Here is a 22,000-nt window from a genome sequence, read left to right as displayed (position 1 = left end):
CACAAGTTTCTTGCTGTGAAAATTTAGATGGGGAAGTGTACTACTAGTAGCAGTGTAGAGCTCTCTGTGGTGGAGTGCAAGCGCATGTTCCATGGGCCAGTGGCGTAATAGGTTCGAGTCCTGCCTGGCTCGTGAGGCTTTTAAACCTCTAAGGTTCCTCGGTAACAGGTTGCCGTCATGTATATGAACTATAGAAAAGCATTTGCCACAACCCGTAAATTAGCACGCAAGTGCGGGCTAGTGAACACAGAACTGTATGGAGATCATCTCCAGCTCCGAGCTCAATTGCAATGAAAAAACATGCAGAACAGAACTGGAGAGCAGCTGAATTTGTGCTCAGTAGGAGGACTCAGCATTGCTATTGTTCTAATTGGCATGAACTGCAGGGGATCTGAATCAGAACATGTCAGTTAGTTCGATCATTGCGTCAATATGTAGGCCACGTTAATACAGAATTATTACTTTGTCTGTCTCGTCTTTGTATATAGCTGAATGTCCCTGACAATTTCATGTTAGTTTTTAAGAACGACATTGGTGCTAATATATACATATATAGCATATAAGGAACACGTAAAAGTTTAGTCCATGCTGAAAAGATAAGAAAACCTCCACAACGTTTCATCTTGGAATAAATCTTTACTTGTTGTTTTGCAGCCTACCCATTCTGACCTAACTCCTCCCTTGAAATTCCCTAACAGATAAGGGTACGTAACGGCTCATGCGATGCTCAGTTGCAATTTGTCCCAAAACAAACAAGAACAGCAGCTGAGGGTTTGAGTTTGAACATGCACTGTATTAAAGCAGCTTTTATTTCCATTGATAAATGCTAGATATTCCTACAGAGATTCTCCAGGTGAGTAAGCGATTCCTGTTTCTGTTTCTATTTCTGTTTCATATATATATATACAGTATATATATATGTTACATGTGTCTCTGCAATAGTATAAATGTGTTATACACTATCAGGGGCTGCTTTTTTGTGCACCTCATCTACAACAAGGGTTTTTTTTTCATTTATGTTTGTGGACCTTCACCATTTGAGGAAGTGAGTTAGATAAGAAAGTTACAGGTATGGTGAGCAATGACTGACAAAGGCACGTACTGCGTATTCCTTACAGAAGTGTAAGCAATTTGTTCTAAAAAACACCGGCTAAAGTCCAACATCGTTAGCAATCTTATTACTTAAACAGAATTAACATCAATAAACTGTAAGGTGCTGGTACATGCGAGTAGATTTGATCTTCTATTAAACAAAAATGCCATTACAGCTCTAAAAAGGTCAACCTAGACTTCTGTAACAGATCTGTTCAGGTCATCGCTGTTCCTCTGACCTTGTGAGTCTTTGGAATTTTAAAAGTGTATTTTGATTGCCTTTCATGTGGTCTGTGTACAAGTCACTGTGGCATATGCGGTCATACACAGCCTTGCTATAGACGTGACGAGCCTCCGTTATGTTGCAATGGAGAACAGGTTCAGTACGGAGCTGCCGAGAAAATTCAGCTGGAAAGCTCATTGCAGAAAAGCATCGTTATCTGCGTCCAGCTGCAAAGCGTCACTCGTGGGTGCTGAAGAATCGATTTCACAGGCTGCGGGTCCAGGCGATTTAGAGTGTTAAAGGTCCCAGCGAAAACGAAACGGCGCTGGTCCTTTTACACACACGTACGCAACCGAATGCAAAGGACGCCGTAGTCGGCAGGATTTGAACCTGCACGGGGAGACCCCAACGGATTTCAAGTCCGTCACCTTAACCACTCGGCCACGACTACAGCGAGCGCCGCGGCCGCTGCCTTCTTGCTACAATCGAACAGGGAGTGCGAGGCGGCGGCAGAGGCAACTTTTTTCAAGTTCGCTCTCCGTTTAAGAAGCCTTTTACGCCATACGTGCAAGCACACACACACACCTCAGAGGACTTAAGGGTGGCTTCAAGTTGGAATGATAAAGTCTCCCCGTTCGGACATGAAAACAGAACGTTCTTAGACAGAAAGCAATCAACAACGGAGACATGTGGACGACGATTTTAGTCACTGCACTTTGAATAGCATTTTTACTCCAGTTACAGGAGATGCACCAATGGCCTTTGACCTACGCTCTTACCAATGCCTTGAACATTCAAACAAAACAGCCCTCAAGTCCTGCGATTTAATATAACGCTGTTACGTGTCGAGGCAGTATTTGACTCCGTCCTACCGTTGAGACACGGGGCGTATATGGAAACGAACACACGCTACGGATCGTCTCTAATCAGTCCCTACAGTTGGAAGGCTCCTTGAAGCGTGCACCCCCATCATTCATCTTTGCGCATCTGTGAAAGGTAGACTCTTGAGCAATGTTTGAGCCAGCTCTAAGGCAACTAGTGATATTGGACAGACACCTCTGGAAGATCCTAAGAGTCTCTTAACACCACTTCCAGCAGCAAGCTTAATTGTTCGCTGGAGGTCTCCCACCCAGGTACTGACCAGGCAAAGAATCACCAGTACATTGAATGAGGAAGTTAATCCTGAAATCCAATTACATATCTCAAGGTAAGACAAATCCATAAGAACATGTCTTAGTATTACTTCGTTTACATTAGTATGGCACTGAGATGGAGCTCCTCTTTAAGCTGTGGTTTACAGTACAGTATGTATATGTATATTTAATGTCTTAACTGTGCCCATTTAAGTATTGAATATTTATATGGAATTTTACCACTGAAGGAAAATCTTAGTACCTGAGCATAAAAAGAATAGGAGCATCCTGTAACGCGTGTGAAGGCCATAAACGATATTAATTTTGGAACTTAAACATACAGTATATGGCTGGTCTCGGTACTTTAAAGAAAACATACACACCAGTATCCCATTTCTCCCTAAACATTTTAAGCATCGAAGTCTTTAACTAACGTGATACCGGAGTCAACAAGCATACTTTTAGAATTTGATTAAAAGGGAATATAATATGGAATCGCGTATCTAAAGAAATTAATAACGATATAATTATATTCATGTACCGCAACACAAGAATAGTACACGCTGTACATTGTCTGTTGATAATGTTTCTGTAGTGCTTTTTCAGCACTCTCCATGTGACCTTGCTGGTGGCACTGTGGGTTAGGTTCCTGACTCACATGTCACATGGTCTGTGATCAAATCCCACTGGAGCCATGACTTCTTTTTTAACTTTTTTACTTTCCCTTAGTCAGAGATTAAATAAAACCTCACTCGCACCAAACAAATTTATATTTCTAAATATCACAACATGATCGAATTTAAGTCATTTTAATAACAATGAATAGTCACCTAGGCGTTACAATATAAACATTTATATTGATTTAAATCACATTTTGATTTAAATCGCAAATGCGGGTTTAAATATATGTGTTTTTTTATTCAAAATCAGACAAATGCAACATAAATTGATATCTTTGTCTTCTAAGTATCTTAATAAACTTTCAGCATAGCTTTCTCCCCGTTTAGATTTATTTTTCTTGGGATCAAACGTGGAAAGATTAGATTGTAATCGTTTTTATTTTTTTAAATACATTTTAGAAAAGTGTAATCTATACTGAAAAGCTGTACACCACCTGCTATAAAGATACATATTGTAATACTTTCGGGTTCGGATAGGACAGACACAAGAACTCAGACTTGCGGAGTTAAAGCAAGTTAAAGCCTTGATTTTATATATCACCTTTAAAAGTGGCATCTCAAAGCAAAGTAAAATGTAACGCAACGGGGGCTCAGGCGGCCGCCCTTGCCGCATTAGGTCGGCCCCATCCCGACTGAGGCTCGAACCCGGGACTCCCGCGTCTCTCTGCAGTGACCCAGCCCCGTGAGCTAAAGAGAGATCGCTCTAAAACCCAGTAGCTGTAGTCCTGCTATCACAGGGAAGGGCGGTGACGTCACCTGCTCTGGTACGCCGGCTCTTACACAGTACCTGTCGGCCGTAAGCGTTACAATACCCAACACTGATTGTACCCATCTGTCATGCTAATAAAGCAGCTTGAATTGAATTGAGAGGGGGGGGGGTATATTTGCTTTGTGTATAAAGTACATTGTGAATGTTTTCACAGCCTTCACTTTGTCGTTTTTATGCCATTTTTTGACCACGCACGAATATTCCTATGTCCGTATCTTCGCAAGGGAATCAGTGCGAATTTTAATACTAATTAAATGACCGCGGGCACTTTCCACCCCCTCTACATTCTCAGAGTAGAACAGACTAACCTTCTAATGAAAGACAGTCCACCCCCCACGGACAGGAATAGTGCCCACAGGCACTTAAACTTAATATGGTCAGTAACAGTAAACAGTAACATGGTCAGAAGAAGCACGTACAAACGTTTCCGAAATAACCACATGTAAGACTCTGATGCTTAAAATGTTTAGGGAGAAAGTGGAATACTGGTGTGTATTTTTTCTTTAAACTACCAATACCAGCCATATACAGTCTGTAACGTAGGGATTTCTATATGTCTTTATTTAGTGGTTACATTAGTGACAAAGGCTAAACTTTTAGCTTCAGTAACGTGTACATATCTCCCCTTTTTATAAAACAACATGGTTGAAAACTGTTCCAGAGCCACTGTTGTTTCATCAGTGAAAAGTACATCATGAAATGCCTCTCCCTGTTCAATCCACTGGAAAAAAGAAAAGGAGCATAAAGCTTCTGATGGTCATAAACGATATTCATTTAGGAGCAGCATCAGAGGTATGTTTTTAACTGCACTGCATTGGAGAGAATACCATAGTGTGTTTTTTTTTTTACTCCCTGGCGGCGAAAATACGGCTATACGTATATATACGTCGCCTCGACGTATAATTAACGTCGAATTGCAACCGTAAAATCGACGACATTAATAAACGCATATATAACGTCGAAAACACATCTAACACTAGGAGTATACGGCACTCTGCACAGTGTACGAAGTAAATTATTTTCGCAGTAATTAATTTATTATATTTATTATATTTACTATATTTATTATTATTTACTGCGAAAATAATTTACTTCGTACACTGTGCAGAGTGCCGTATACTCCTAGTTGCGGCACACACGATACATACAGTAAAAAGCCTCAGGCACTGTGTTAGATGTGTTTTCGGCGTTATATATGCGTTTATTAATGTTTATTTCACAGCGTCGTGCACCTTTTCATTGCTCTCGCTTTCAGAGCCTCCGCACGGCACACGACTCGAGATCAGGAAGCACATTGAAGTGAAAGCAGGGAGCGCTGCGACATGCACTGTGCAGATCCCGCCACACTAAGAGGTGAGTGGGTCTGTTCGATGCACAAAGAACGCTTTGATAAGCGTCAAAGGCAAGTCATTCCGAGTTGGCCGTTTGTGTTTTCCGTTCAGACGCGAAATGCTGAAATGATCTCTCGGCTCCTCGGTTGTCATTTCTGCTCCGTAAAGGAATCACAGCACGCGTCGGCTTCCAGCACGGTGGGTCGGGACACGATGCCGGGGGTCGGATAGAGCGATGTCTTCCTCGTTAGTATAGGACCTGTCACCTGTCCCCACCTGTAACGCAGGAGACCGGGGTACATCAGGACACGCATTGAAGTGAAAGCAGGATGCGCTGCGACATGCACTGTGCAGATCCCGCCACACTAAGAGGTGAGTGGGTCTGTTCGATCACAGCGCTAGGCAAATCCCCAATCCCCTTTTGTGCGTGGCGACAAGAGAAGTCTGTTTCTGCCCGGTTTCGAACCGGGGACCTTTCGCGTGTGAGGCGCACGTGATAACCACTACACTACGGAAACAGTGGTAAGATGTGCCCAGCGGCCCAGTGCTGAGCTTCGCCAATGCGATTCAGCTGCTTCCAGTGCCTTTATTGAAGTGTGCTGATGGACCGTGCTCTCTCTCCAGAGACCAGCACGCCTGTCATGGACGGAGCAGGAAAGGCGGCGCCACATTCTACAGCCCTCTCCACGCAATCGACGAAATCGGGCTACTGAAGTGGAGAAAATCGCCTCTCCAGAAAGTGCAAATATCATCTTGGAGAGTATAAATCCTATTGCCGAAGGTCAGCCCTGTCTACCAGAGTAACCCTCCCACCTCCTGCAGCGATGGTCAGCTCGTCTCACACGCGAGAAGTTTCGGCTGGAAACAAGCGCCCCCTCTTCTCGCACGTTTTGCACGTTGAGTAGTTTTAATGCGGCTCCTTCGTACACGGTGCTGATCTTTTGGAAAGCAGGAGGCAAAATTGACACGTTCCCATACCGGGAGTCGAACCCGGGCCGCCTGGGTGAAAACCAGGAATCCTAACCGCTAGACCATATGGGAGCGCACAACCCTGCTGTTCCCGGTATCATGCAAGCAAACTACATAAATATGAGAAAACACGCAAGAGAGTTGTCACTCACAGTGTCGAAGGGTCGATGTATACTGGGACTCAGTTGAAATGCAACGTCAGGACTTTTCCGAATTATGTCACACGAAGAGAGCACAGCCTTTCCCGCCCTGCCACGTGTGTATCGGTAACTCGCCGTGATCGTATAGTGGTCAGTACTTTGCGTTGTGGCCGCAACAACCCCGGTTCAAATCCGGGTCACGGCAGAATAGGGTCATCCGATTTTACTACTTGCACGAATGAAGGCAAAAAAAAGCCAATCGATGTGAACGAACGGCGCTTTACAGAGGAGTACTGCCTGACTGGATCGTTGATGAACGACAGAGGCCACTCCGACCTCTTCTCGGGTTTCTTCAATGACTTACTAAGGATCTTCTTCACATTCGCCCATGCAGGGGAAGCCAGTTACACCAAAGCAAACGCAGGAAAGTGCAATTCAAGCAGAGACCAGGAGGGACTTGTTTACACCGAGAGTGGTCGGAGAATGGAACAATGCGCCCAGCCCTGTTGCTGGAGCCGATTCTTGATGAGATCTTGGGCTCACTAAGAAGCCCCAGCTGGATGCTAATCTTTCTGTTGTTCTTGCAGGTCCTGCGCTGCTTTTGAGCCGACAGAGCTCGTCCTGGTCTGTCGGCACAGCCCAATTGCAAATGATCGGCTCCGCGTACAGAAGGAACGTGCGTTTGGTACAAGAGTGCATGAAGGCAACGGAAATACATTGGGAACAAATGACCGGTCACTCAATACCTCTGTGAAGTACAGGAGCGTGCAAAACGAGGCTGTTTCCGCCCGGTCTCGAACCGGGGACCTTTCGCGTGTTAGGCGAACATGATAGCCGCTACACTACGGAAACCTGCAGGGACCGCTGCTGGTGTCTCGCTTGCGTTTCGGGCTGAGAAAGGGAAGCGTCACTTTAGGCAGGGGGCGCTGGAGAGAGGAACAAAGGGCGCGATGAAACAAAATGCCGAAACCCGGGATCGAGCCAGGGACCTTTAGAACATACTCTCACGAATTGTTAGAATACGTGCGTTTCATCATCAATTGCGTAACAACCACATTCGTTCGACTTGAGCCATCAAGCTCATAGTTTTCAAATCTTGAAAGCTGTCATTGAGCACATCATAGTGTGCAGTACGCCCCGTAACTTGCGTACTTCAACAGAAAGAAGAGCAGACAGCTCCATAAATATGCGAGGCGCAGAGAGTGCAAGGCGAGCCGCACACGTTTCGGTGGCTGAGAGAGGGCAGTTTTTGCTTCTGCGTTTCCCAAGTAAGGACGCATGACAACAAGCGATCGCGGTGCTCTTTTACGACATAGTGGTGATGAGTTTTCAGGACGTGTTCTTTTGAGCGAGCAATGAGGTTGCTGCCTTGGACAGCTGACTGCACGCTCTCATTGTGCCACGTGATGAGTATTCACCAGGCTCGTTCAGTCATTAGTCACATTCCATCGTTTGCCATAAGCAGATGCTGCAAGGTGATGTGGATATCAGTTCCCAGTCTTGTGGACGAGGACAAAAAGACCACACAAGGGCTCATCCACAAGTTGAACCCAGGACCTCCCACACCCTAAGCGAGAATCATACCCCTAAACCAATGAGCCACGGCGGCACTTGCCATTTTATTCTGTCAACGAGCTTGAGGACGGGGGAGAGGCGTCATTCGCTCATCCAGTCAGACCTTCATCAATAAGTCAAGAAAGCCGCAATTACACGACTGCCTTGCAGACGAAGGGCAGTGAACTGCACCCGGTAAGAGGGGAACAAGCGGCACTAGGCGACACCGAGGCATAACCCCAGCGAGGGGGGTTAGCTTGGATGGTACAGCGCTCGCTTTGCACGCGAGAGGTAGCGGGATCATTTCCCACGTCCTCCAGGTGTGTGCTTAGAGCTTGATGTGCCGAAAGGTGTCCTTTAGCCTGTGGTCACGCCTTGCATGGAGAGCGTCATGCAGATGTCAATCATTTCGCAGCCACGCCCCCTCTTCATCTTCTCTCTGCCTTAAGCGTCTCCGCCACTCTCTCTTGACATTTCATGTCAGCATGTCAGAAGTCCGAGTGACGTTTTTAATGGCTGAGTGAGGGCACGATGCTGAAGCAGAGAGGCCACTTCAGCCAGAGAGACTTGTGCTAGGTGAGATCTGAAAAACGGACTCGCAACAGAAACAGACCAAAAAAGTATCGGTGAGATCAAAAGGCAAATGCAACATCCAGCAGAGGGCGTCTAAAGATTAGGGAACGGGCGACTGAAATCCATATGAGGCAAACTTTCCGGCTGTCTACTGCAGCTGGCCTCGTTGGCGTAGTTGGTAGCGCGTCAGTCTCATCGTCTGAAGGTCCTGAGTTTGATCCTCACACAGGGCAGGGCTGCTTCCTCTCTTGCTCTTTTCAAACACTTGCGGCAACTGTTCGCTCATAACCACGTCTGGAATGCGTGACCTTTACACGGGGGAGAAGCAATGCCGCATCCCTTTTCTAAAGAACATTCACATTCAGAAATAAGTCAAGAAATTTGCCATTACTTTAGCTCGCGCTGCTGTCAGCCTGCCCATGTTGCCAAAGAAAGATTCACTCGGCGTCAACATGACAGAACAGCGATCACTTGAAAACACTGTTCCACACTCCGTAAGCAAGAACTTCAGTGTTTGCAGTCACCCGATATGCCGATAGTCAAAGGAGCACAAAACACGAAGCGTCAAAAGACAAGATGAGTTGATGGAAAGAGCGTTGAATTGATGAGCACAAAAGTTCAGCTCGTACAATAGGCAACGAAGGTCCCGGCGTCATCATCGCACTTGAAAGGACTGCCTTGCAGACTAAGGGCAGTGGGAGGTTGCTGTTTTGAGATGGAGGCATTGGGATGGTGGGCCGAGATCTATTCTTCTTAAGGAATTCTTCATCGTGAAAGATCGGTCCACAGGTCATCCAAAGAACTTACAAATTTTTGGGACTCGGGGAATCACGTGCTTCCGGAAGGGAGTGAAGTGCTCAAACACATGACATGCCCCCTTGATCTCACATGCACAATTCTGCTTATTCCACACCAGGCAGTGGGGCTTCAGCAGAATTTGCTACGCCACCTGCAATTACATATCCAGCTGCACACATATACATGGCCCCTCTGTCCTTTTCAGGATCTCAAAAAAAAGCATAGCGTGGTTTCCCTGCAACCTGATTGACCGCATCTCCCTCAGAATGTGCCCCGTTGCATTCATTGCTGAAGCAGGACGGAGGCTAACGGGCATGCCAGAACAGTTAGGCTCAGCGATCTCTCCAAAATATTGTGGTTGTAGTGGAAGAAATATGGTTTAAATTGTACCTTGGTATTTCAAACTCTCTCTAGAATGTTATCCATTTCTATTTTATTTTGACAGGAACTGGCTAATGACACTAGATGAAAAGAGAAGAAAGAAAACACAACGTTTCGGCCGTGGAGCCTTCTTCAGGTGTGAGGGCTCCACGGCTGAAATGTTGTGTTTTCTTTCGTCTCTTTTAAGCATGGAATAGACCTATTACTTGTTCCTTTGCAGCCTACGCATGCTGACACAGCTCCCCACCTGAACTGCTAATGATGCCTGGTAGTTTGTGGTACTTGGGTATTGTCTTATGTTTGCTCAAACTGCATATGTGTGATTGCATATTTTTGGGTATTTTCATATGTCAATATTTAATTCACTGACATTCCTGTATGCTTGGAAGAAAGGTAGATTGGATTTGGCACAGGACGCCTGCCCATATTAGTTGATCATTGTTGGGCTGGAAAAACAATGATAAAAAGTGTATGAAAAAAGCTCTCTCCAATATTTCCCTTCTCTTCGCCATGGTTACACTGCCCGTTCTTTCCGTCTTTTGTCCTTCTACAAAGATTCCAGGGCTCTTTTTCCACCATAATATCAGAATTTTTTTTTCTCTTTTAAAGGCTGTAGGTGGGGTGTGATGGACTGTACCACTATCATAGAAGATTTTTTCAGGACACATCGCAGTTCCATAGTAGAATTTATCAATAGTAGAATTCCATAGGACATTATTTACCAACATATTACCCAGTGTGAGACTCTGCCAGTAAACCTCAGAGTATTGAGTTCTCCACTGATAAAGATGGCTGTCTGAAGTCATGAAATCCACTGCTGGGATGCCTGAGAGACAGTAATTGAATCTTGGCTGGAATTAGGCTTTCTATTAGTGTTGATCTTTGGGAATTATGTGGTAAAAAGGGAAAACTCCTTTACTTTAGTCACTTTGAATGTTCAAATGTACAGAAACTGCAAAACTAAGCAATGAAAAAAAAACAATCACCACTCTCATGATAGCATAACTCATAGTCTCTGCTGTTGTGTAACAATACACACTTTCAATTTTCTTATCGCCTGTCTCCAGAGAGAATGTTGTTAGTGCTGATGACCTTGAATTAGACCTTGTTGACTCTGTAAAACAATCTTCCTCTGCTTAGATTTTCACTCAGATTGATTTTGTTCTCAGATTATTCCTGGCAGGACTGCGTTTCTAGGAAATGAAAAGTGAAAGAAAAAGTACAGAAGATCAGCCCTTGAATATACAACATTGTGCAGTGAGATTGTTAAATGTATTAGCTGCTATCCTGTGCTAGAGCCTGTCGTGGTAAGCAGTGGATGACAGGATCTAGCACAGATACTAATGAAACACTGTTAATGAAAGATAAAACACTTGAGTCTTATTTTAGTTTTCCATTTCCCTTTCATTTGTGATGTACTGTACAACAGGCCACAGAACATGCACAAAAACAGATATGCACACATTCACACCAGGCAATGACAGTCTGCCCAGTCAGAATCTGAGCTGAGGTATCAGAATTCTGAATTCCCTGAATTCTGTCATGGATCATCCAAAATAAGGGCAATGTTTGAACACGAGGATCCCCAGGAGAGAGCCTAGTAACATAAATCTTGGAGCAAAAGCAGATGATTAACTTCATAGTTTGTGTGGTTGAGCCAAAGATGAGCATGAGGATATGTGAGTCATCATTCTTAGAAATGGATCCAACTTCAGACAGGCGTCAAAAGTAAGAGTATACAGTGCTGGGGCAATGACACTTCAATGATCAGAAGGATAACAAGAGTTTTAATGCATTGAAATTGATTTTCTGGTGATGCACACTGTCATGGAACTATTAATTTTTTAAGGATCACTTACTGACGTCAGACAGCTGCCAATTCTCCAGACTGGAAGGATGAACAGTTTATCCCCCTAGGTACCATATTTCCATATTTCGAAGCATTGGAATAATACATGTCATACAGCAACATAAAAACAGGAAGACAAGTATCACAGCCCCTATAATCGGTGTTAGTAACTTAAAAGAAAAACATTCCCCCTGGCCCAAACAGTGATTCTAACCAGGAGAGAAAAGCCGGTGTATCTTTTATGCCTCTCTCTTTATTCACCTTGTCTTTTAGTTCTTTCAAATGCTGAATAGCGAGCGTAAGATTTCCGTAATCATCGTCATTAGCTGGAATATATGTACAACAGGAGTCTCCTACTAAAGCATAGACTCCTCCAGATGCTGCATTTTGAAGGTCCAGCACGAACCTGTTCTGAAGTACCATTAATCTAACTCCCCTTAATTCTTGTTTGATAGCGTCTAAGCCTTCTAACGTGATATTAATAAAAGAGTACATTTCATAAAAAGTCGCATGGGTGAGGCTGTAGAATGAGGCATTAAAGCACATATATAACAAGATGCATTAAATTTCTTTAACTTTACAGTATGATTTATAAATTTATACCACAAATTACTCATATCCCCCTCATTATCAGTTTCATTCAGCCAGTTTGTATACAAAGAGGCTTCGTGTTTAGATTCTTCCTCTTTTGGGGTGGTGACAGGCTTCTACATAAAAAGGAAAAGGGCTGTGCACATCAGTCCCAAGCAGGTTATCCCCATCTGTCCTTGTGGAGACATCACTCCTGCGCTTTGCTCAGTTCGTTTGTGACCTTTTTACAGTGGGAAGCATGAATCCAGGGCACCATTTCTGTGACCATCACAGCAGTGGCAGTGGTCAGCAGCACCTGGTACAGCCCCCTCCACCTGAGTGAACACCATTTCTTTTTCCTGAAGTCTTTCACCAGAATCCAGTCTCCTTATTCACTCATTAGTTCTTACAGCACAGGTAAATCCCTGTGGGCTGGAGCCCAGCATAATCTTAGGCTTTTTTGGTCAACAGATTGGTCAACAACTGGGTAATAACTCTTAGAAATCTACACATTGTTCCCCTGCCTCAGCTGTGACGTTTTGCAGAACAATTCTAGCTGAAGTTGTAAAATTTCTCTTTGTTCCGTTCCTGCAAAACATCTTATTATGAACAAACAAACCACAATAATAATTTGCATCTAGGGGAATCACTCCCAAGGGTAACCCCCCTTAAAGCTATATTGTTCTACCCATCAGGTTCTGCCACTAGATAAGAGAACCTTTCCCATGAAATCATTTTTTGACCTTCATGATCCCTTCAGGGGGTACAATTAGCACAGAAGCAGCAGCTTTAGTCCACATGTTTTTCAAACAGGATATTAACGATATGATCATAACGAATAATACCAGACCCACAAATATGTATTGAACCAGAGACCCTCTCAATGTTCCTAGCACAGACTGTAGCCATGCACCAATGCCCCAATCATCTGGATTATAATTATGATATATATTTTTCTTCATCATAGTGCTTTGCTAAGTCCTAGCAACCTACAATACTACAATAGAGAATTAGCAAATTCAACAATCCATTCGTCCAGCTAAATTCGTCCCTCCAGGAAGTTTCATTGATTGGCCCGTGATGATGATCAAACAGGCTGTTACACAGTTCTGTTTGATCCAGCCCGCATCCCATGGCGTTCCTTCAGTCTGATGTCTAGTCGATCTTTCAGAGATCTGTTCCTTCATTCCACTGTTCCAGCAGACTGAGGGTGATCTCAGTCCATCTCACTCGGAACAATGCTGCCACAGCCTGACACACCTTCCCTGTGAAGTGTGTTCCTTGATCATAATACAAGGGGCAGGGCAGTGCCCACCGAGGGCTTATCTCTGTTATCAAGTGTTTGGTAGACACAGACACAGAGGCAGTGGCAGCAACCCACCGGGAAAACAGATTATAAGAGCCCAGGTTTCCCTTTACAATTTTCAATTTCCCAGGTTTGAAAGGTTCCTCAGGAGCAGGCCTTTTGAGCTGTTGCACCCGCACCTGAACTGTAGTTGAGTTCCTTTGATAAACATTACATCCAGATACCACATAAGTGGTTACTGCTTCAAACCCGGTTCTCACCCAGTTTTGGGTATCCGGCACACCATTTGACTCCCACCTGGGTGTCCAACAGAGTGCATTTGTCGGGCTATAAAGGGCATTAGGCTGTGAGGGCATGCAGGGCGTCTGGTGTGCTGTCAGCTCCACACCCCATCATCATGCAGCCCCACAATCTTTGTAACCATGTCCATTTCTCTGCTTCACAGAGGTCTCAGACTACTGTTCTACAAGTATTGCTCACCTCACAGTTGCATCTGCAAAGTTGTTCCCTCGAGTTACTGGAAACATTTCTTTATTATGTGATTTACACATTACCACAGCTACTTCAGTCAGTAGCTGCAAAGCTTCTAACAGTTCAGAGATAAACCCAGCATTCTTAACTGGAGTCCCTGCTGTGTTGAGAAAATCCCTATTCCTCCACCACCATCCAAAATTGTGGCATGCACCAAATGTATATATAGAGTCTATATACATACAGATGCAGCCATTCAAAATGGGTGAGGTATTTCGCGGCATACCGCGGTGGGCGTGTCACAGTATCACGCAGTATCACGCGGTATCATGTGTGTCACGTGTGTCACGTGACTAACTATCCGGCGTCGCCTTGTAAAACCGCCAGGGGGAGCTTAACCTCTCATGTACAGCATTTGAGCCTTTAATTTTGAACTGTGTATTACAGCATGTTAATCATCAGTCATTAAAATGTTGGTATATATTAGGAACAAGTAATAGGTTTATTCCATGCTGAAAAAAAGAAGAAAGAGAACACAACGTTTCGGCCGTGGAGCCTTCTTCAGGTGTGAGAGAGACAGGGCAGTAGGCAAAGGTAAAGTAGCGGGAGAACAAAGGTTGAGAGGGAGGAGGAGTGAGAGGCGGGAGCAGGGGACAGAAAGAGAGGCCAATCAAGAGGTGTGAAGTCAGAATGGGTGCAGAGAGGTGTGAAATGAAACTTCCAATGAATGGAGAAAATTTAAAAGAACAGTAATCTGTCGTTAAGGGAAGGGAGAATGTGTGATCCTAGCTGCAGAATAATTTTAGTTTCGGTGGTCTTTCTGATGTATGAGTTCGGAAAACCGTCTTTGAGAACACAGACGGAGAGATTAGAGTGGTCGTGGCCGTCAGAGGTGAAATGAGAAACAATGGGCTTGGAGAGATCTTTAATCTTCACAGCCCTGACGTGTTCTCTGAAGCGGTCTCCGAGTCTTCTTCCTGTTTCCCCAATGTAGATGGCTGGGCATTTACTGCAAGAGATACAGTAAATAAGGTTGCTGGAGGTACAAGATGCTGTCTGGGTGATCCGGAATTGTCCTGAGGGGCCTTGAATGAGTGTGGTGGTGGCTGTGTACTTGCAGGTGATACAGCGAGCTCTTTTGCAAGGGAAAGTGCCTGGTGTGGATGGTTGCTGAGGGCGGTCAAGGGAGCTGTGGACAAGGAGGTTACGCAGATTAGGTGGTCGGCGATATGAGATGATAGGGCGATCAGAAAAGAGGGCCCCAATGGAGGGGTCATCCTGTAGGATGGAAAAGTTCTGGTTAATGGTCCTGGGGATAGGAAGTGTGTTAGGGTGGTAAGGAAGCACCAAAGGAATGCGGTTGTTACGGCGGGAGTTCCTGATCGGGTTGATGGTCCGGGGGGTGTTTTTGGCTCGGGCAAGGGCCCTGTCAATCACACTGCTGGGGTATCCTCTGTTGATAAAAAATGAGTACATTTCGAGGGCTTGGTTTTCGAAGTCGATGTCGTCGCTGCATAATCGTCGTAACCTAAGGAACTGTGAAAAAGGAAGAGAGTTTTTAGTGTGGTTGGGGTGAAATGAGCTGTACAGGAGGTAGCTGTGTGAATCCGTGGGTTTGTAATAAACTGAAGTGGACAGTCGGGGGTAGTTGATAGACAAGTGGATGTCTAGAAACGGAAGAGTGGTGGAAGAAATGTTAACCGTATATTTGAGGGACGGCTGGAAGTTGGTGAAATGGTGCAGGAAGAATTCAAACTGATCGTTGGAGCATGTGGCGGCACCGACGCAGTCATCAATATATCGTTTGTAGAGGTCAGGGACATAGCCAGTGTAGGAAGCGAAGAAGCGTTCTTCTACCCAGCCGACAAAAATGTTGGCATAGCTGGGTCCCATTCTGGTGCCCATGGCAACTCCACTGACCTGTTGGTAAAAAAGATTATTGAAAGAGAATGCGTTCAGTGTGAGGACCAATTCTGCAAGGCGTACCAGGGTGTGGGTGGGTGGATCAAGCACTGTGCGTTTGTCCAGCGTGTGCTTGAGGGCTGTAAGGCCGTCATTATGGGGAATGACGGTGTACAGAGATGTGATGTCCATGGTAAAAATGTGGCATTCGGTACCCTGAAATTGGAAATCATTGAAAAGTTGGAGCGCGTGGTTGGTGTCTTTGATGTATGAGGGAAGATCTTCAACCAGCGGTCTCATGAGGCTGTCGAGAAAGGCTGAGATGTAAGTAGTTGGACAGTTACATTCTGATACGATGGGGCGTCCAGGGGTGTCCGGTTTGTGGATTTTGGGGAGGAGGTAAAATTGAGATACCTGTGGGTGTTCCATGATGAGCCGGTTCGCCTCCTGGGGGAGCTCGTTGCTGCTGATAAGAAGGGAAATGGTGGATACCACTTCCTTTTGGTAGTCAGTGGTAGGGTCCTGTTGGAGAGGGAGGTAGGCAGAAGTGTCAGTTAGTTGTCTAGATGCTTCAAAGATATATAGATCTTTACGCCACACCACAACAGCACCTCCTTTGTCCGCTGGTTTGATGACGATATCATCATTACGATATCATTGGTATATATTATGAAAGCAAGATTGCTCAGTTGGACAGAAGTACACAACCTACCTTCATCAGAAATATTTATGCATCAAAGCCTTTACTGAAGATATTACTAATAGTATTGATAATGGATGACTTTGGACAAGCTGTATACTCAAAGTATAATTTCTTTAGCACATTTGTACAAGCACTTGGAATCTGTCCAAGCCATACTTTGTCAGGCATTTTGTTTTACTTCAACGGGGCATAAAAACTTCCTTGCTTTTAACAGGGCGTTTCATAATTTCTAGCTACGAAAATGATTTAAAATGCGACACCTATCATTCAACTAGAGCTTAAAATATCACAAGGAAAAATACACACCGGTATTCCATTTCTCCCTAAACATTGTAAGCTTCGAAGTCTTTAACTAACGTGATACCGGAGTCAACAAGCATACTTTTAGAATTTGATTAAAAGGGAATATAATATGGAATCGCGTATCTAAAGAATTTAATAACGGTATGATTATATCCGTGTACTGCGGCAGAGCTATGTAGGGCTGTTTCGCCTACCTGATCATGCGAGCTCTCTTGTAGCCTACTGGTCTAGGTGCGTGACTACCAGCTGGCAGGTTGTGTGTTCGAATCCAGCTGGTGCTGGACTTTTCATTTTTACTTATTTATTTTTTAATCGCGTAACATAAACATATTACCGTATGCAAACTGTACTGTATACAGTATGTATATGTATATTTAATGTCTTAACTGTGCCCGTTTAATTGAATTTTAAAAAAATATTTAACACGAACATTAAGCTGCTTCCATCTTCCGCCTGAGAACAGTCACCCGTTGCTACCCAACGCAGAATGGTGATTGGCTGACACCATCTGACACCCCTCTGATTGGAGAAAAAAGACGTGCTGGTGTGCTATACCAGGAAGAGGATTTCTTTCAATTCTAAACGTGTATTTTAAAAGTTTAAGAAGTAAAAACCTTACAGCGTACACAGATTTCTAAACTGATCAGGATCGTTATCTTTGTCTCATGCATAATAATGTTCACCGCTCTGTCCAGCAAATTAATAATAAACTTTATTTTATATAGCTTTTTAAACGAATAAGTAATTAGATTGCTCATAAACCTAATCACTTGCTTTTTCTTTTTATTTAGGCTCAGATTTCAACTATAGATCGTATTATTAATAACCATAATAACAACCAACCAACAAAAACAACCATATAAACATAATGGTGGTGCTGGACCTTCCAGTTTTATTTATTTATTTTTTAATCGCGTAACATAAACATATTACCGTATGCAAACTGTACTGTATACAATATGTATATGTATATTTAATGTCTTAACTGTGCCCGTTTAAGTATTGAATATTCATATCTAATTTTACCACTGAAGGGAAATCTTAACATAAACATACAGTATATGGCTGGTCTCGGTACTTTAAAGAACAAAATACGCACCAGTATTCCATTTCTCCCTAAACATTGTAAGCTTCGAATGAAACCACTAAATAAAGACATAAATATAGAAATCTTAAGATTTGTTTTATTTAATGTTGGTAGCAGGATGAACTGTCAGAGTGTATATTTTGTCGCAAAGTTGCTACAAGATGTTAACAGTGAAAAAGGTATTTAGAAATGAGTTATTTCAAGATGAAAAAGAAAACATACACGAAACATGGTTTCATTACGACCAGAATCGGTCTTGAGATATTTTTAACTTGATTTACAGTATTTGAGAGGTATGTCTTAACACCGATACTACAGTGCTTAAGTACTGCTCACGTATATGTTTCTAGGTTTATATTATGCATTTCATACGGTCAAATTACTTTTGAGCAACTAATAAGAAGCGCTAAACGGTATGCGTTTTAGTTTCGTTTTGTGCTGGAACCCGTGGATTGATTAGAGATATCAAGTACATACAAGTCATTTTTTAAATGTTGTAGTTCGTCTTGAAAAAATGTTACGAGTACATCATCTATCAACAATTACACAGGTTCTGTTTCCATATTGCGGATTTTGGTTAGGTACAGTATTATCAAATCCAGTGGCGCTGTGTGTTACTTTACTGAGTCCCAATCTGTGATTGAAACCTGTAAAACCGGTTTAATTCGTCACAGCCAGCACTCTTCAGGTGTGAGGGTCTTCTGCTCAGAATGAAACGCTAAAATGTTTGTGTATATTCTAATGGTAGTGGGGGCAGGGTGTGTGGGAACAGGTTTGTTCTTCACACCTGAAACATTTTCTCTGAAAGGATTTTCTTCGAAGTTTAACCGATCTTGTTACAGCATGTTACAGTTTACTATTATTAACCATATTAATTTTGCTAATATGGTTAATATAACAAGTGCTTAATGTAAAATCTTGTAAAAATATATTTTCATTGTTCAAATATACATTAATATACATTAAGTCTGACTATCATATAATAAGTTAAATACAAAACTAAAGAAAAAATAGGGTTAAATATAATTCAAAATATTTTGCTAACAATGTTAACTGTTTATGAATAATAAAATGTATTAACTAAGGAGTAGGATGGCACAGTTGTTAGTATGTTTTTTGTTTTGTTTCTTTTTCATAAATACAACAGTAGTACCTGATGTCTCAGTGGCTTTCAAAATTAAATTATGCATGCAAACCTGTGAACTAGAAAGATAACTAAGATTTTAATACTACTTAAATGAAGAGCATAACGCGTGTACTGTATACACTGCAAGTACAACCCAACTCTCTGCAGGAGTGCTGGCTGTGACGAATTGAACCGGTTTCACGGGTATTTTCAAAGTAGGAGGCGAGATTTCCAGCTAAAGACACCCCCTCCCTCAAAAACCCAGTAAATACAGTACTTACTAGTTAAAGGCTAGGCTCTCGACTACGGCGAAAGGAACCCTTCTTTCATTAGAAGACAATGAACATATTTTAGCCCTGAATGAATTAATAGCAAACATGGTTTACATAAAAGACATTTTTCCAAGAAAGTTTAGCCTTTGTCACTAATGAAACCACTAAATAAAGACATAAATAGAAAAATCTTAAGATTTTTAAAATACATGACTTTGCTAAAATTTATTTGAAAATAAAAACAATTACAACCCCCAGGGGAGAGAGAGAACAGGGGAGGGATGTTGGTTTTGCATAAGGGGCGGGGCTATGGAAAGTAGGTATGTTTGGGAATGTGTAGTTACATGTTCTGGCTGTTTGTGAATTATCGTTGTTGAGTATGGAGTGTTGAGGTATTGATTTTGTGTAATGCTTTATGTTGAAAATTGAGGTGGATTTTGTTTATGATAAACAGGATAAACTGGGATGGGAGGAAAGTTTGGTATTGCATAAGGGGCGGGATTATGATAATTGGAGGACTTTGCGAGTGTAAAATGGTTTGATTATTTGATTTTGTATTGTGGTTGTTATCTATGTTTTTGGTTGGTATTATGTTTATATGGTTGTTTTTGTTGGTTGGTTGTTATTATGGTTATTAATAATACGATCTATAGTTGAAATCTGAGCCTAAATAAAAAGAAAAAGCAAGTGATTAGGTTTATGAGCAATCTAATTACTTATTTGTTTAAAAAGCTATATAAAATAAAGTTTATTATTAATTTGCTGGACAGAGCGGTGAACATTATTATGCATGAGACAAAGATAACGATCCTGATCAGTTTAGAAATCTGTGTACGCTGTAAGGTTTTTACTTCTTAAACTTTTAAAATACACGTTTAGAATTGAAAGAAATCCTCTTCCTGGTATAGCACACCAGCACGTCTTTTTTCTCCAATCAGAGGGGTGTCAGATGGTGTCAGCCAATCACCATTCTGCGTTGGGTAGCAACGGGTGACTGTTCTCAGGCGGAAGATGGAAGCAGCTTAATGTTCGTGTTAAATATTTTTTTAAAATTCAATTAAACGGGCACAGTTAAGACATTAAATATACATATACATACTGTATACAGTACAGTTTGCATACGGTAATATGTTTATGTTACGCGATTAAAAAATAAATAAATAAAAATGAAAAGTCCAGCACTAGCCAGATTCGAACACACAACCTGCCAGCTGGTAGTCACGGACCTAGACCAGTAGGCTACAAGACAGCTCACATGATCAGGCAGGCGAAATAGCCCTACATAGCTCTGCCGCAGTACACGGATATAATCATACCGTTATTAAATTCTTTAGATACGTGATTCCATATTATATTCCCTTTTAATCAAATTCTAAAAGTATGCTTGTTGACTCCGGTATCACGTTAGTTAAAGACTTCGAAGCTTACAATGTTTAGGGAGAAATGGAATACTGGTGCGTATTTTTTTCTTTAAAGTACCAAGACCAGCCATATACTGTATGTTTACGTTCCAAAATTAATATCGTTTATGGCCTTCACACGCGTTACAGTATGCTCCTATTCTTTTTATGCTCAGCTACTAAGATTTCCCTTCAGTGGTAAAATTCAATATCTACAACGGGCACAGTAAAGACGTTTACAGTACAGTAAGTCTTTCTACGACAGACCAACGGACCACGAGTGCCCCTGTCGGTCAACCAATCACGCACCACGGTATCGCGTGTCATCTTACCTGCGGTATCTGTACTGCGGTGTCTGTACCGCGCACTTTGAATGGCTGCATCTGTATGCAGCCATTCAAAACAAGCGGGGTACGCTGCGGTATAACACGGTGGGCGTGTCGCAGTATACCGCATCATACCGGACGCAAATTAGATTAGATGTTAATAGTATCCGGAATCACCTTGTAAAATCGCCAGGTGGAGCTAATAAAGGCTAACCTCTCCTGTACAGCATTTGAGCTGTCACCAGAAAACGTCGGTTTTGAATCCTGATCACTGCTGAGGGACAATCTTTATTCAATTAAGAATTTAAGGTGTATACTCTTTAGACTTTTAAATTTAAACAGTGTATTACAGCATGTTAATCATTAAACATTAAAAAGGCGGTATATTTTATAAAAGCAAGATTGTTCTGTTGGACAAAAGTACACAACCTACCACCTTTATCATAAATATTTTAATTATGCAGGAATATTTTATGCATCAAAGTCTTTACTGAAGATATTACTAAGAGTATTAATAATGAATGACCTTGGACAAGCTGTAAGCTCAAAGTATTACCCTGGTCCACATTCTTTGTAACCGTCTTTGTAAACGAAAAGAGTTTATTTTTTCATTGACAAAAAGTAACACCACAGCATTTAGTTGATCCGATCACGCATTCATTTCCAATCATACAATGTAATTCTTGAGAATCTCCGATTCACCATGCCTTTCACATGCTCATAAACGATTTTAATTTAGGAATATAAACATATTAATGTATGTAAACTGTACTGTATATTGCTGGTCTTGGTAGTTTAAAGAAAAAATACACACCAGTATTCCATTTCTCCCTAAACATTTTAAGCATCAAAGTCTTACATGTTGTTATTTGGGAAACATTTTTACGTGCTCCTTCTGACCATATTAGGATTATATACTTTGTGAAAAGTGATAGTATTTTAACCTTTTCTGTGAATTCGCTTGTTATCTAACAAATGCATACTTTTAGAATTTGATTAACAGGGAATATAATATGGAATTGCGTATCTAAACAACTTAATA

At 42.3% G+C, this 22,000-nt stretch overlaps 4 non-coding genes across 4 annotated transcripts; 1 reads left to right on the top strand and 3 right to left on the bottom strand.

Annotated features, from left to right (window-relative positions):
• Nucleotides 1–1,684: 1,684 nt before the first annotated feature.
• trnas-uga (transfer RNA serine (anticodon UGA)) lies at nucleotides 1,685–1,766 on the bottom strand. Its single transcript has one exon. It is a non-coding gene; the product is annotated as a tRNA-Ser (tRNA).
• A 4,431-nt stretch (nucleotides 1,767–6,197) lies between these two features.
• Nucleotides 6,198–6,269, bottom strand: trnae-uuc (transfer RNA glutamic acid (anticodon UUC)). The gene has a single exon. It is a non-coding gene; the product is annotated as a tRNA-Glu (tRNA).
• A 201-nt stretch (nucleotides 6,270–6,470) lies between these two features.
• On the top strand, nucleotides 6,471–6,542 carry trnah-gug (transfer RNA histidin (anticodon GUG)). Its single transcript has one exon. It is a non-coding gene; the product is annotated as a tRNA-His (tRNA).
• Nucleotides 6,543–7,116: 574 nt separating this feature from the next.
• trnav-aac (transfer RNA valine (anticodon AAC)) lies at nucleotides 7,117–7,189 on the bottom strand. The gene has a single exon. It is a non-coding gene; the product is annotated as a tRNA-Val (tRNA).
• Nucleotides 7,190–22,000: the final 14,811 nt, after the last annotated feature.

This window comes from Lepisosteus oculatus, unplaced genomic scaffold (genome assembly GCF_040954835.1).
Source record: "Lepisosteus oculatus isolate fLepOcu1 unplaced genomic scaffold, fLepOcu1.hap2 HAP2_SCAFFOLD_113, whole genome shotgun sequence".
Classification (NCBI taxonomy): domain Eukaryota; kingdom Metazoa; phylum Chordata; class Actinopteri; order Semionotiformes; family Lepisosteidae; genus Lepisosteus; species Lepisosteus oculatus.
Note: the sequence above shows the minus strand (reverse complement) of the source record. Positions and strands in the feature narration are given on the sequence as shown.